General features: G+C 31.2%; 4 non-coding genes across 4 annotated transcripts; 3 read left to right on the top strand and 1 right to left on the bottom strand.

Moving 5' to 3' along the window:
• Positions 1-7,912: 7,912 nt before the first annotated feature.
• Positions 7,913-7,992, top strand: C48C5.6. The gene has a single exon (NR_071778.1). It is a non-coding gene; the product is annotated as an Unclassified non-coding RNA C48C5.6 (non-coding RNA).
• On the bottom strand, positions 7,916-7,987 carry C48C5.t3. The gene has a single exon. It is a non-coding gene; the product is annotated as a tRNA-Pro (tRNA).
• A 173-nt stretch (positions 7,993-8,165) lies between the features above and the next one.
• C48C5.t1 lies at positions 8,166-8,237 on the top strand. The gene has a single exon. It is a non-coding gene; the product is annotated as a tRNA-Pro (tRNA).
• Positions 8,238-10,027: 1,790 nt separating this feature from the next.
• Positions 10,028-10,109, top strand: C48C5.t2. The gene has a single exon. It is a non-coding gene; the product is annotated as a tRNA-Ser (tRNA).
• The last annotated feature ends 4,808 nt before the right edge of the window (positions 10,110-14,917 follow it).

A 14,917-nucleotide genomic window follows, 5' to 3' on the forward strand; every position in this document is an offset into this window, starting at 1 on the left:
AGGGAGCAGAGGGTGCTGGGAAATTTTCAGATCGCGGATAAAAAGAATGCAAATTTTTCTTGGTATTGGAGAAACCTTTTCTTTGAGTCAATCATGATTCCGAGTGGGTGGCACCAAAGAAATTATGTTTATATAATTTTGAAGAATAATGATTCGCGACAAATGTTTAGGTTCTCAGAATACGAATTTTTAACGCAGTAATTGAAAATATAGATTCATGTTTCTTAAAATTGATGTGGATAAAAAACAAGTAATTTTATATAACCGTATGTTTTGAAAAAAAAAAAAATAAATTTAATAACTGAACTTTTTCTTAAAAAAATAATTCGAGAATATCTCAATAGAATTTATGCTACACATATATATAACCCATATTGTATTTAAACTTTGCATCCCTAAGCTGCATCACTGGAATGACAAAGTGACTTATCATTGCATGATTTGCATGATTTCGTAGTGTGGGGGATTCACCATTGCGTCACAGGTGTTTTTTGTTAATCTTCAATTCCCACATAGAAAAATTTTACAGTTGTCTTCTTTTTCCTAGACTGATTCTTATTCTTAATTCATCAGGAAGTGGTTGATGAACTATGGATTACATGTCTCTCTCAAAGTTGATAATATTTATTTTGATCAGCCGAAATCGCGTTCTAGCTTGTGAGACATCAGCAAGTACCGTACTTTATCTGTTAGAATGAAAGAAAGCGGGAATTTATTTTTGGTACTTGTGTATTATACCCCCGCCATTTTAGAAATTAATCAAATTTCCATCAGTTTATCAGTTTAAATTAAGCGTGATATCTATTTTCCTCGTTAGGCTTAGGAAAGGTGTTTTCCTAAGCCTGAAAATACAAATGCATTTCACACGTTTTTACTTTATAAGTAAGAAAAATAGTTTTTAAAATGACAGGGATATAATACACAAGTACCATACTATCTTTAATCCCTAAGACTCTAAAGACTGGAAAACAGAACATGTTTGCAAAAGTATCAGAAGGAAACTCTCTATTTTGAAGTTGACAAAAGCCTCGCAACATGGAAAATGAAAAACTATTAGAGACTGCAAGAATTATATAGGAAATGCGATAAATCAGGTGTTGAATGAATTTCAAATAATAATGAAGATGTGCGTAAGTTTTGTTACATTTTTTTTAACTCTATGGGCTTATTTAAAAAAAAATAATGCAATAACTCAACACCTGGTAGATCAAAAGAGCTATTCAGAGAACTGCTACATTGGTCTTATTAGGAGCGGGAAGTTTAGAATTGTAAGATGCAAGTTCCGTGTTTCCGATTTGAGTCTTGAGTCTAGAAGACTGAAATACACAACACGTGATCCGTTAGGTTCATCACTAAGAACTCTTATTTCTAACATAAACACAATTAAAGACTAGATGTCTGGTATGAAACGTTATGATGTTCCCACAAAGTTAGGGAACTTTTTGCTTTAGATTGCTAATCATCAAATTAAAATTTTAAAGCGAAAAAAAAACGCCGAAAAGTTGATGTTCATAAAATATTTTGCAGCTTTCAAAAATCTATGTACGAATTTTTGGGCCATGTCAAATGCCCTTTCACTGAAAAAAAACTTGAAAACTCTAAGATGCGATGAATATTTCATAAATTGCTCTATACGAGCAGCAAAATGAAATAAAAATCGGTTTTTTAATGGTCGTCTTAATTTCCAAAAAACAAAAATTAACTGATCCTTTTTCAATGTAGTTCCAGCAAAAACGCTTGTCTAAACCTTTTCTTATTAGCAAAAAATTCTAAGAGCATTCAGGACAAATGTGAGCTCCGCATAGCAAGTGCGAATGAAAAAACACAATCGAGTTATGCATGATGCGAGATACGTGAGGTAACAGTGGGAAAGAAAAGGAGAAGCCTAATCCAATTGCGTTCATAAACCTTTAGCATCATTGAGGGTCTGTGAAAGATGAATTCGGGATCATAAATGAATGGAGAACAAAGATTTGAAAATTTACAGTAGAAGAGGAATGAATATCCGAGTCAAAAATTGGTTAGAGAAAACGCCCCGCCCCTTCCGATTTTGCTTTCACTTATTGTAGTCCTGATACTGAGAATGATGCCACCACGCGACGCACACCTTGACTAACCAAAAACTATTTCAGGAATCCTACTAATCCGTTTCTTCTTCTGCCTTTTCTTTGCCCTCTCACTTCAATCTCTCCATCGTGCGACACATGTGCCAAATGGCCCTAGTTTTAATTTCGTCAGAATTTTCCAATTGCACCGTGAGAAGTTGTGCATAGTTGGGTAAGGTGCAACGTTCAAGCAGAGAAAAAACAACGAGAAAATGCGAACTTTATGTATTACTCATCGTATTCTGCGGGGAACAGGTTGATATGTATATTAATGAATCACACAATCATTGAGATTTTGGCTTGAATTTTCGAAACAGAGTAGATCTTTGATGCCTAATTTTTTTCAATGCATATCACATAGACACTTTTGGATCAAAAAATGGCAAAATTGGGGAAAATGTTGATAACAATTTGGTAAGACTTGATTCAGACTGTTCCCAAGCTTGCCAAACTCTTACCCCGTATAAACAAAGTTTGCACCAAATTTTTGCGTAAATTAATTTAAATAAATAAAACTTGGGCAAAGCCTAATCCAAATCCTGCCAAAGTTATTTCTAATTTTAAATAGAATTTTTTTTAAATTTAAAAGTTCATATTCAGTGCACCAATCTCGTGCGAAACGCTAAGGCCAAATGCGACTGTACAGGTTTAGAAAAAATATTTTGCTAATTATGCCTCTGGATGAGTTCCGTCTTTATAATTATTCTAGGTCATTGCTGATGTCGATATACAAATATGCAAAAAATATTTCACACGTATTTTAAAACGCAAAACCAGTACCGTGTGGTTTCGTTATAATATTTAAAAAAAAGTTTTTAAACGAAAACAGAAACAGGTTCGAAGTTCAAATAACCGTTAAAATAGTTCCAAAATTCTCCAAGAACAACATTTCGATTTTTGATGTGTTTTTCAAGTGCTACGAAAATACATATGCCTCGTTTTACCTACATATAATTTTGAAAAAGTATGACTAATCTCTGATAAGCAAATCAAAACGACCAGATTTCAAAAATACAAACAGAAACTTCAAAAATAGGCATTCAGTTCAGAACTGCTTAGATTTAGAATGACAAGTACACTTGTGCAATCGCTTTTTCAAAACTCACTGCGCCCAGTTCACCAAATCGCCCTATGCATGAATTGAGTGGTTAAAAAATCATGAAGAAACGGGACAAAAAAAAACAACAAGCACTTCTCGCCATGAAGCCAAAAGTCTAGAGAAACGTGCGTTTCTGGCTATTGTTTGCAACATAACTCATCTCGCGCGCGGATTTATTTTCGGTGAGGGCAACGAGCAAAAAAGGTTTTCGGCAACGAAGAGATGAATGTGGAAGATGTGGAGAATCGTGGGTGCCGCTGGATTGCAGTCAACCCACACACGAATAATTGATGTAAACTGGTAGAATATTGATATACTTGGCTGTGATTTTGAGTCCAACACACTCATCACCTCAAAATAGGAGTTCCTGTGGGGAAATTAAACAAGCAAACGCCTAATTGACAGCCTCGGGGTGCATATTTGGGAGTGAGCAAACGAGTGCGTAAACATGTGCACTTTTTAATTTTTTTTTGCTTTTAAGTACGTGAAATGTAGTAATTAGAATTTTTGGTATGACAAAGTAATTTAGATTTTTCAAAAAAATAAAATTGAACGGTTGTTTTCAAGTTACCCGAATTAGAATTTTGAATAACATTAAAAAATTTAAAGATCTCTTGAGTACCTCACTTATAATAAATTGTATTGTTTTTAATTGAAACTCAATTAAAATTGTCTAAACAAATTGTTTTCTCAAAATCTTAGCCACCAATGAGTTTTTTCTCCAAAAAGTTGTTCATATTTATGAAACTTTATAATCCACGCTATATTAAGGCGATATTTTTAATGTCAATTTCAGAAATTTTCAGAATTAAATTCAATACAGGAAAACTTAAAAATCAGTAGTTTTCATTTCTATCAGAAAATATCCAAAATTTTTTGAAAAAAAATCCATGTAACAAAAAAATTTTCAAAATTTTTGATAATCAAATAAAATGCATTTTCCAAATTATTTATTTCTTGAATTTTTAAATCATAAAAGCTGCTCATTCAGAAGAGTCTCGAAGTCAATACCTAGAAAATGATATTTTCATGTGGTTTGTTTGTAAGCATCAATAGCTGACTAATCTAAACTCTATATAAAAATATATATATTATGAAAATACTAGAAAACCAAAACCAAATATAGCGTGCAAATTGCACGTTTGAAAAACGAAAGACGCAGCCTTATCATTATCTTAACTTTAATGAATTTTGGTGCTCTTTTGATTCTATTCCACGAACAAATACAGATTTTATCTTGTATCAACTTCCGAAAAAGACTATCATATGATTTTAGTATAATTCCTGAGCCATGCATATAGCAAATAAGAGGCGGTAAATAAAAAATAAAATAGAGGAAAAATGTTTTTTGCAATGGATTAAAGAATGAAGCTAAGCTTATTCCAAGTTTAGCATTTGCAAAATTTAATTTAAACTCGATTTTGCTAATTCAGTGAATTCATTAAAAATTCTAATTTTGAAAATGAGAGTGGTCAAAAATAAATGTAAAGTGCAAGTGATTTTATCGAGTTCAAAAAACCAAAAAAAACACCTTTTTTTACAGGTCATTTTTTTAAATGAAATGACTAGTTGGAAAATTCTGAAACAAGGTTTTTGCAACGATCCTCTATGGTTTTTCAGAATTTTTGCTAAAAGATATAGCTGGTCTGGGTAAAAAACTTTTCTCTAATTTTAATATATTAATTTAATTTATTTTGACTGTTTTCAATGGAAAAAATGTTAAAAAACAATTATTTCGAAATTAAAAAAAAAATAAAACGAAATTTTGAAACAACTTGAGAAATTTTTAAGAAAGCTTTAAAAAAGTCAAAATACTCTAAAAATAAAATCAATAAATTCTATGTAAGCTTTTAAAAAATTAAAATTTGTTTTTCAACATTAAAAAAGTTTTCTGAGAAAAACTTCATGGTCATTGAGTTTTGCCTCCTTTCAATGTTTTGTTCGATTTTATTTTTGTCTATTGAGATTAGACCAACAATTTTATGGATTAAGGTCTTTCTTTTATGACAAAACCTGCCGTCTAATTGTTTCAACGCAGGAGAAAAAGAAAAAAAAACAACAGTTTTTTTTTCTCAGAACAAAGATTGAAGTCAAATGTAGTTCGTATGAAAATAAAAAACGATTATAAAAACATTTTCGTAGTAGTATTGTGAATTGTGAAAATACGAAATAAGACTGAAAAAACTGTCTTTTTTCCTCAATTTTCAGAATAAAACATTATATTCTGACTGTGAGCAATAGTACAAACTTTAACTAAAACCTATTCAGTATAGTGTATGATATGAACGTATAAACACATTATTTTATAGATAGCCAATATGATTAGGTTGGCCAAACTTGTGTACATGTGTTGTGCAATTCACATAATATGTGAAATGGGAAATTTGATGAAATTTTTGAAATGAAAATATCCAAGAGGCTAGTTCCCACGGTTTTCATGTCCGCTAGAAACCGACAAAAACAATACACAAGCAACTAGCAAACGGGTATAGAGAAGTTAATTATACTTAGTTGGAATTGAGAACATCACAAGATGCTGACTAATTAGGGAATCGCGTGAGAAAAGGTTTTGGAATCTGTTACAAAATCAGTTGACTTAGTACTAGAGGCTTAATTGTTACAATTTTTGAAATTTCGAATTATCACCAAGTTTTTTAGATTTCATGAAAATAATTCTTCATATGTTTTAAATTAAGAACAATTGTTCGTGGCAATTGCAATCATGAAATTTTTGGTTTTTTAGTATAATATAATCAAACATTTTGAAAGAAAGTGCTCTAAAAATTGGTCAAGTTAAAATCAAAACGACGTTTTTTTAAATTATATTCGAGGAAGTTTTTTGTCTAAACAAAACATTACGGCTGAGAGAGCAAAAATCTCAGCTCTATGAAAGACCTTATATTATTATTATTTCATGATAGCATAGAGAAATGTCAAGAAGACAAGACGAAAATACAAAGTACTTATTATTTCAAAATATGATCAAACTATGGAACCAGAGAGTCAAAAACCCTCAGGACCCCCTTTTGACCCAAAATAGATGAAAAAGCGAAAAGCATCTCTTAATCTAATCGGGTAAAAAGGGGTGCAAACAAAAAGTACGATTATCCTTGCGTTTTCTGATAATTATTTGATCTTGGATTCCTTAAATAGGAGGATTCAGGGCTAACTTTTATTCATAGATGACATCACACAACCACGTAATTGGATTGTTTTTTTTGCGTCAATTTGTTCGTGTATACCATTATGAGTAGCTGGGGTTAAAATGAAAAAGAGATTTTTAGTCTTTTAGAAGTCTGGATGTTCTATTCCTCGAGGAATACAAAGATTGAGGAATTGAAAAGTCTGTGCTTTATACAACACTATTAAATTGACAAGGGAGTTGGGGAAAAAAGAAAAAAAAGTTTCACTTGGAAAAGTTCAAATTTCAACAGTGTTGTTGGTAAACTCGAATGAACATCTTGAACTAAAGCTATAGTTTTTGCATTTAAAACTTCAAAATTCAGCACATGCAGAACAGGAAACCGCTAATTTGAATTAACCAAAGTTTAAACGACTACCTGTTGCATGAATAAAATATTGAAAGTTCATAGAGGGCTCTAAAAATAACGATGGTTTTTTATGCATCAGTTAAATTCAAAAAACACTTCAAAATATCATTTCTGAAATTTCTGGTTTGAATAAGAAGGAAATAATTTTGACAAACACAAGAGAACTAAATAAAAAACTATGGAAGCCATAAAAAGGATGGAGTCTATTTCAGAGCAAAGATACACAAAAAATTTATTGCAAGAAGCAAGAAATCTTTCATAAAATATTGTAAGAATAACCCATGAAACACAAAAATTTTGAAATTTCGAACAGAAACTGAAAATTGATTTTTGATGAAATTGTGGAATATTGTTGAAACAAGCTAAACAACACGTTCAACCATTACCAAAACTTCTAAAAAATCTAAAGTTTTGAGAATATTGAACATTTACTCAGTTATCTACAAATTTATTAACATGAACTACGTTTTTTCCTGATCTTTTCTGAATTTTTTTCTAAAAATTGTCAAAAATTGTATTTCTTTTTCGCTTTTTCCCTGTACGAAACTTTGCAACAATCCAACCAAAGAGAAATTTGAAAACTTTCATTTCTGTTTCGGAGAGTTTATAAAAAGTAAATTATAAAAGTATTATAATATTCCTATTTTTTGAAAGTTTTGATGAGGGTTTCTTTCTAACTGAACACAACTTATTCAACCCATTGATACCATTAGCTTTAAATCAATTGATTTGGATCTCTCAAATCGATTTTTGCCTGAACCACTCTGAAAAAAAAATATTCAAAAAATCTTTGAGTTTATAGAAGAATTTAATTTCCAACCAATGTTGCAACTCGGAGCTTATCTATTTGGATAAGAGAGATTAAGAAAATCCAAAAAAAAAACATGAATGGATATGCAATCCACAACTCTTTGTTGGTAAGATTAGCGAATCAATCGTAGCATGATCATCCATTTTTTGTTGTTGTTATTTTATCACATGTCTAGCTAAAAAAGGAAATTCCCAAAAAATACATATCACGGGACTTATGTCAAGAGTATCAATGAAAAAATTCCGCTTGACATATTTCATTTCGCACTACTCTTTTAAATCCTGTGACGACATTCATCTGTAAAACAGAGTGAATCAATAAGTCCTAGTTTTTGGTTGTGCAAAACAATGGGCCGAACCGGGGATTGAACCCGGGACCTCTCGCACCCAAAGCGAGAATCATACCACTAGACCATTCGGCCATGTTTGAAGCTAATCGAAGCGCTGGACAAAAACCGCTTTTCCGTTTCTATTTGTTCCACTATTATTCCAACACACCGCGCGGAAGTATCAAAATACCCGTTTTCTTGCTTCACTCACACATTTTCCGAAAACGATTTATTTGAACATTTATTTTTCGCCAGTACCAATCCGAAACATGGCCGAATGGTCTAGTGGTATGATTCTCGCTTTGGGTGCGAGAGGTCCCGGGTTCAATCCCCGGTTCGGCCCATTCTTTTGCTTAAAATTGTCTACCTTTGAAAAAAATTTATAGGAAAAAAAGGATAGTAAGGAAAATGATGGACGTTGAAATACTAGAAAATCTGTCAATTACTGATTCATATTCCGTTGCGGTAATATTAAACGAAATTGAGAAGAATAGTGACGCATATGCTGAGATAAGAAAAAAAAAATACTTGAGAAAACAATGCAAGTGACCCGACCCGTCGGGAAGCTCGTCTACAATCTTGGATTAGTGACTCATTATAATATTCTCATCAAAATAATAATAAAAAAAGTATATATGAAGTTTTACTCGCGAATGAAACGAAAAAGACGAGAATAGGGCAAGATGTAGACTTTGGAGTGGGGATTAGTGGAAAAATTACATTTTGTAGAGTGACTGAATATTGAAAAACTAAATTAGGAAGTAAATTAAAAATTGAATAACTCTAGAAAACGAAAAATTGGAAAGTGGGGATGGTGATTATATTGAGTTTCAGTACCTTTAAAAATATTGTAAACAATCACTAAAATAAGATACTGTTATGATAGCGACTAAATTGAAAATTGAATAAATCAAAACAATTTACGCCAGCCGAAAAATTATAAACTTGTGCAATACCTGCTGGAAAAAAATAGTTCAATTTTTACAACATTGGTTTCAATTTTTTCAGTTCAAAGGTATTGCGTTTTTCCATCAAAAATGATAAGTTACATTTCCGATCGATCTTCAAAATTAAAGTACAAAACTTGAAAAAAGTGTTACAAATATCAAGAACTTTGCACTTGAAAGTGCGGAAAGAGGAGACGAAATCCCATATTTTTAACTTTACTTCTGGAATTTGTAATTACCTTTCTCACACTCTTCAAAAATGTGACGTGACAAATTTGACGACTCTGTCATTTTTCGAGACAAAAAGACTAGAGGCTGAGGTCAAAAAACTCATTTTTTCCACATCGTCTATAGATTAGAATTAGAAATATACAATTATGTACGTCTCTATTAGACTTGGTTGAGCGAATAAGAGAAAAGAGCAACTTTCTTCAAGAAAATAGACAATTTCTACGTACTTTCAGATGTAGAAAGGGAGTTTACTTGGAAATCGGCAATTTGTAATTTATATGTCTATTATAAGTGTGATTTTTCAAATGTGAAGGTCGTTCAATGGTTTAAAATATAATTGAACTCTGATTTCTCGCATAAAGTAGGAAATGGATAAAGCAGAAAAAAGAAGAGAAAAACATAGTTTCGCATGTTGAGCCGAACTTTTTTTTGGTGAATTTCTAATTCATCTTCTTGAAGTCTCATAGTCAAAGTCACTGGGAATACACGAAGCTGAAGAAGACTTGAAACAAGTGACATATCGGCGAAAAAAGTCTAAGTTGAAAAAGCAAAATTAATTTGAACTTTGTGTTTTTATTTCAGGATCAAAGTATCAAGCTTCGTAGTATTATGACGAAAAAGTTAAATCGCTGATACTTCAAAATTTGCAGAAAAAAACACATTTAATTTTAAACCAATGCGTCACAGGTTCAATTTTTGATTCAAATCATAATACAATTTTAAGAATATTTGGGAGTCACCTGCCTGCTTGGAGGTTAAAAAATTTTAAATAGAGAAGACGCCAACTTCATAATCAAAACACACTCAAAAAAATTAACGAATGATTAAATTATAAACCTTTACAATAAAACTTGATGCCAATGTGTACACTGAAAACAAGTAGCATCTTTTTCCCGCAAGCGGCTGATGCATTTCACCTCCGACGTAAACGAACTGTGAGGTGTGTATAAAACATGCAGTCATGTCCGAGTGGTTAAGGAGATTGACTAGAAATCAATTGGGCTCTGCCCGCGTAGGTTCGAATCCTGCTGACTGCGGTAATTTTTTGATTTTGATTTAAAACAAATAATAAAACATATTTTGCTTTATTATGCATTTTGTTTAGTGATGCCCTATATATTTTTGCCAGACACTAATAAAAACGAATTAAAAGTGAGTGCTAAAATGAAAGGGAACAGGATAATGCTTTGTGATGTTGCGAAAATTTGGTTTCAAAGAGGAGTGAGTGTCCAGTTTAGCTCTGAATAGAGCATTATTGGAAATAGAAAAGATGATATTGAATTCCAAAAAAGACTGGTTTAACATTTTACATTTAAAGTTCAAATTTAAGGAAAAACTAATGTTTTAAAAACACGTTTAGAAAACAAATTAAATAACATTCCAATTTAAAGTTTTTGAAAGCGCTATCACTATCAAAATGTGTGAGCACTTAAAATATTCAATTCTGGTTAATGAAAATTACAAAGACATTTCCCAATTTGGATTGATGTCCATTTACAGATAATTTAACTCGTCTGCATTTTATATTTAACCAGCTCAAAAGTATTAGAGAAACCGCAGTTGGGCCGTCAATTTCTCAGTACTATTAATATTACTGTAGGTGTACTTTTGGAACATGGCAGAACATATAGCAACACGTTCGGTATGAAATCACTAGATGTTCTATGCCAAACAAGTAATAAAAGTATTGGAACAAATGTCAGAGGAAACTGAAATCTGAAAGTGAGCGCAAGCCACATATATCAAAAATTATTTTTTTTTTATTTTTGATTTCGATGGTGTTGTACAAAAATGTTTCTTTGAAAATATATGAACCTGTTTTCAGAATTTATTAAATACTATTATAGTTTAGAATTTTCAACAAATTTTCTAGATTTTCCCTTTTCCATTTTTTTAAAATCTATGTTTTGAGCTTATTTGTGAACTGAAATCCTACATTAGTAATATTTAAAGATATGTTATTTGTTTTCATGGTTTAAAACATGGTTCATCAGTTTGTTCACTTCTAACACGTGTTCTCTGATTATTCAGCACATCTTATGACATTATGCAAACGCGTCTTAATTTTAGTCGTCAGACACCATACTGAGCATCCCCTAATTCTAAATCAGCAGATTTTTGAATATATTTTTTTCGACATAAAAATTATGATGAAACTATTTTTTATAGAATTTTACAGGTAATTTAGTTTCAAGAAAAATTCCCCTCTTTTTGAAAAAGCTAATTGGGTCTATTTTAGTTTTGTTGGCAAAAAATTCAAATACAACATATGTGACAGAACATACAGTCATTAAATATAAATACTATACTTTACCCCCGTTGTCCTGATATTTCTTAGAAATAAACTATTCTGAATAAAAACAACTAGTTTTAGTGGGCGAAAAATTTCTTCTCAATTAAGAAAACTATCTGATGAACTGAACACACTTTTAAAAATGTTTTTATTGTTGTTCACGTTATTAAAGAAATAAAACATTTTCGATAAATATTATAAAAATTTAAAAATATTTTGTGACATTTTCTTCAATTTTCTTAACAAATATTGTAGATTTCACATTGAGTTGTTCCAAAATGTATTAAATTTTCTTTTTTTGTTGTTATACATTGAATGTTGGGACAATTTGAAGCAATTTTTAAGCATAAATCTATTAAGTGACAGATAGTGAATTTAACTCCAACGTCTGTTACCAGCTTTTATTGATGAGTTCTACCAATCTGGCTTCAAAAACGATATCTGAGTGATCATTCCAAAAATTCACAAATTCGAACTTATTGCTTTCAAACAAACCACTTATTGAATCAGACTAGAAATGTGACAAATAAGACAATAAACGAGCTCATGTCTTTTTTGCCAAGCACAATTTCTCCATTGCCGGAAATTTGATTTTCAACCCATCTCTCTTTTATTTGTCAGTTTTTGTTTCTTCAGTTACTGGGCGTTAATATTTACATTTTCTGTTGTGTAGGTGTGATATGAGTACTTACATTAATTTCCGATTCACGGAAATCAGCTACCAACACAAAAGTTTATAAAGTTCAGTCATTTATTTTGTAATTCTGCAAGCCTGGAAAACTTTTGTCCAAAAAAATGCTCATAAAGTTCAAAATTCTATTTTTCAAATTATCAGATTCACATTGTTTCTTCTTACAATCAATAATTAACAAAAAGATTACAACTCTGACCCCAGATTAGCTTGACTGAACTTTCCAACTTTTTCGATACCACTCGGCGATATTTTCTCTTATCTAATGTAATCGTCAAGTGATCCTACATTATTTTTGTAAAAAGCTTATGCTATAAATACAACATGCGTGGTCTGTGTTCTGAATTATGTGTGAGTTTGCAAATCATTATACAGCATTTTCGCAAACACATTGAGAAGCAATTTCACTTTGGAAGCGATGGTAAGTCAGGCATCTGCCCAGAAAAGATCCTGCCACATCTTGAGTTTTTTGCACCAATTTCAATTGTTATGAACTTTTTCACGCTCACATTTTCGCAAAACATTGGAATACACGGCAAAATTGGAGTAGGGGTTTTTTTAACTAACGCACCATGTTTCAACATATTAGGGTGGTCGATAAGTTTTTTCGTTTTTTCTCAGTTTTTATTTTTTTTTCAAATATTATTTTGTGATTACATAGTAGTTAGTGAGTAGTGAAAAATTTATAAATACCAACCAATTCCGACAACTTCCAGACTGCACCATCTGCCTTCGAGTGGTCGAGAAGAAAAAATAATTGTTTCGATTTTTTTGGTTTTAGGTTTGAATGGAAATGTTAGTGTTTCATGCAGTTGGAAAACTTTTGTATAATTATTAAAAATATCAGGTTACGGAAAGCACTCTTTGGAATCTTAAAAATTAAAAAAGTACCGAAAATTAGTTGCAAAAATTACAATTTTCTCTTCAGAGTGGTATATCTTAGACTGCATGACAGATTTCTATTTATGAACAACTACAAAAATGTTAAGCATTTCTAAATGAACAAATTATACGTTGACAACTTTTTTGTATCTTTCACTGTTTAAAAGTTATACCTAGGAGATGCCTGCCAACTCGAACTTTTCAGAGTTCTGAAAATTGGACGTTTGTCTGAATATCTCGATTTCTAGCAAATCTATCAAAAAGTTTATAACTACAAAAATATTAATCAATTATTTTTACACATTTTTGTAGTTGGTCATTTTAAGATGTCTTTGATAACAACAGAGTTATCGCCCCATTTTGAGAAAAATCTAAAATTTTGATAATTTGGTGGGATAACAAAAGTTTTCCAACTGCATGAAACACTAACATTCCCATTCAAACCTAAAACCAAAAAAATCGAAAAATTATTTTTTCTTCTCGACCACTCGAAGGCAGATGGTGCAGTCTGGAAGTTGTCGGAATTGGTTGGTATTTATAAATTTTTCACTACTCACTAACTACTATGTAATCACAAAATAATGTTTGAAAAAAAAAACTGAGAAAAAACGAAAAAACTTATCGATCACCCTAATAATAACCTGAGCTTGCATGTTTCAAAAGATACCAAGTCATCTGACGAAAAACTAGATCATTTAGAATTTTTAATAGTGAATTCAAAGAACGTATGACTTTTTCTTGGTTACGTTTTTTGGTTAAGTCGCACTGATTTTAAAATTCAAATTTCATTATTCAATTTTCCACGTGTTTTTGACAGAATATTAAAAGAAAACATTATTTCCTTTCTATTTCCGACAAATAGGTCACATTTGTTGCCTCGATTTTTTTCATTATCCGGCTCGCAACAAAGAAGCGCTCAAATCCGGCTTTTTGTCAAGCATTCACACCCAATATGAACAGAAAAAGACCATATTCCAATCTGCAAAAGTTCAAACCACTGTGTGCATTATAGCATTTTTCTATAATTGACAAGCATCCCCTAAACTGAACTCCACCCCTTTTTTGCTCTCCACATTTTAGTTATTCAGTTCCATTTTCAATTCGTACTGGTCTCCAAGACATCCTTTCCCCCGTGTTTTTGGGTTCATTTCCAGTTATTGAGAGTCCCTGAAGATTCAGCTATTTTCGAAAGGGAATCTGCTATTCAAACACACAGAACAACAAGCGATTTTGCCAGTGATTTTTCCTACTACTATCACAACTACTACTCTTGCTTAGAAATATAATTTGGAATGAAGACCTTTCCATTCCGGGTACGTTTCACGTTTAATGATTATTTTTAAAGTAATACAAGTTTTATGAAATCGTTATTTGCCTTCCTTATTTACTTCATTTTTGACAATTTTTAAGTTCAACGTTCGAATATGGCTATTTAATATATAAAATAATTCGTTTTAAACCAAAATACGCAATAAAAAAAATGATAATTAAAAGAAAATCAATTTCCGTCTGCTGCGGCACAAAAAAATTGGTGAAATTGAAGATATTAGCTAAAAGTAGTTTTTTTTTAACTTTGAACTGTCGTAAACAATGTTTTAAAAATTTTTGAGAAGTTTCAAAACACAATTCGGAAATTTATACACTATACAAGGAAGAAGCCCGAAACCGTCACTTTTCCTTCATACACTTCATATTAAAAAAAAATTTATTCACTATATAATTTTAATAGTGTGAAAACAGTCACTGAATCTTGAAATTTAATTTTTTACCGAAATCTACAAAAACAACAAATTTTTCGCTGAAATATCGTTGAGCATTCGGAGTTTAAAAAAATTTCTAAAAGTCAGGTTGAGCATTTTTAAGTTTCAAATTCTGAATTTCTATTGCGTTGGTTTTATAACAGTTGACCTTTAACCTCCTAGACACCAAACAAGACGCCTTTGATAATCTCTTTTCAATACTGTGGCTCAATGTCATAT

The sequence above is a fragment of the Caenorhabditis elegans genome, chromosome X, assembly GCF_000002985.6.
Source record: "Caenorhabditis elegans chromosome X".
Classification (NCBI taxonomy): domain Eukaryota; kingdom Metazoa; phylum Nematoda; class Chromadorea; order Rhabditida; family Rhabditidae; genus Caenorhabditis; species Caenorhabditis elegans.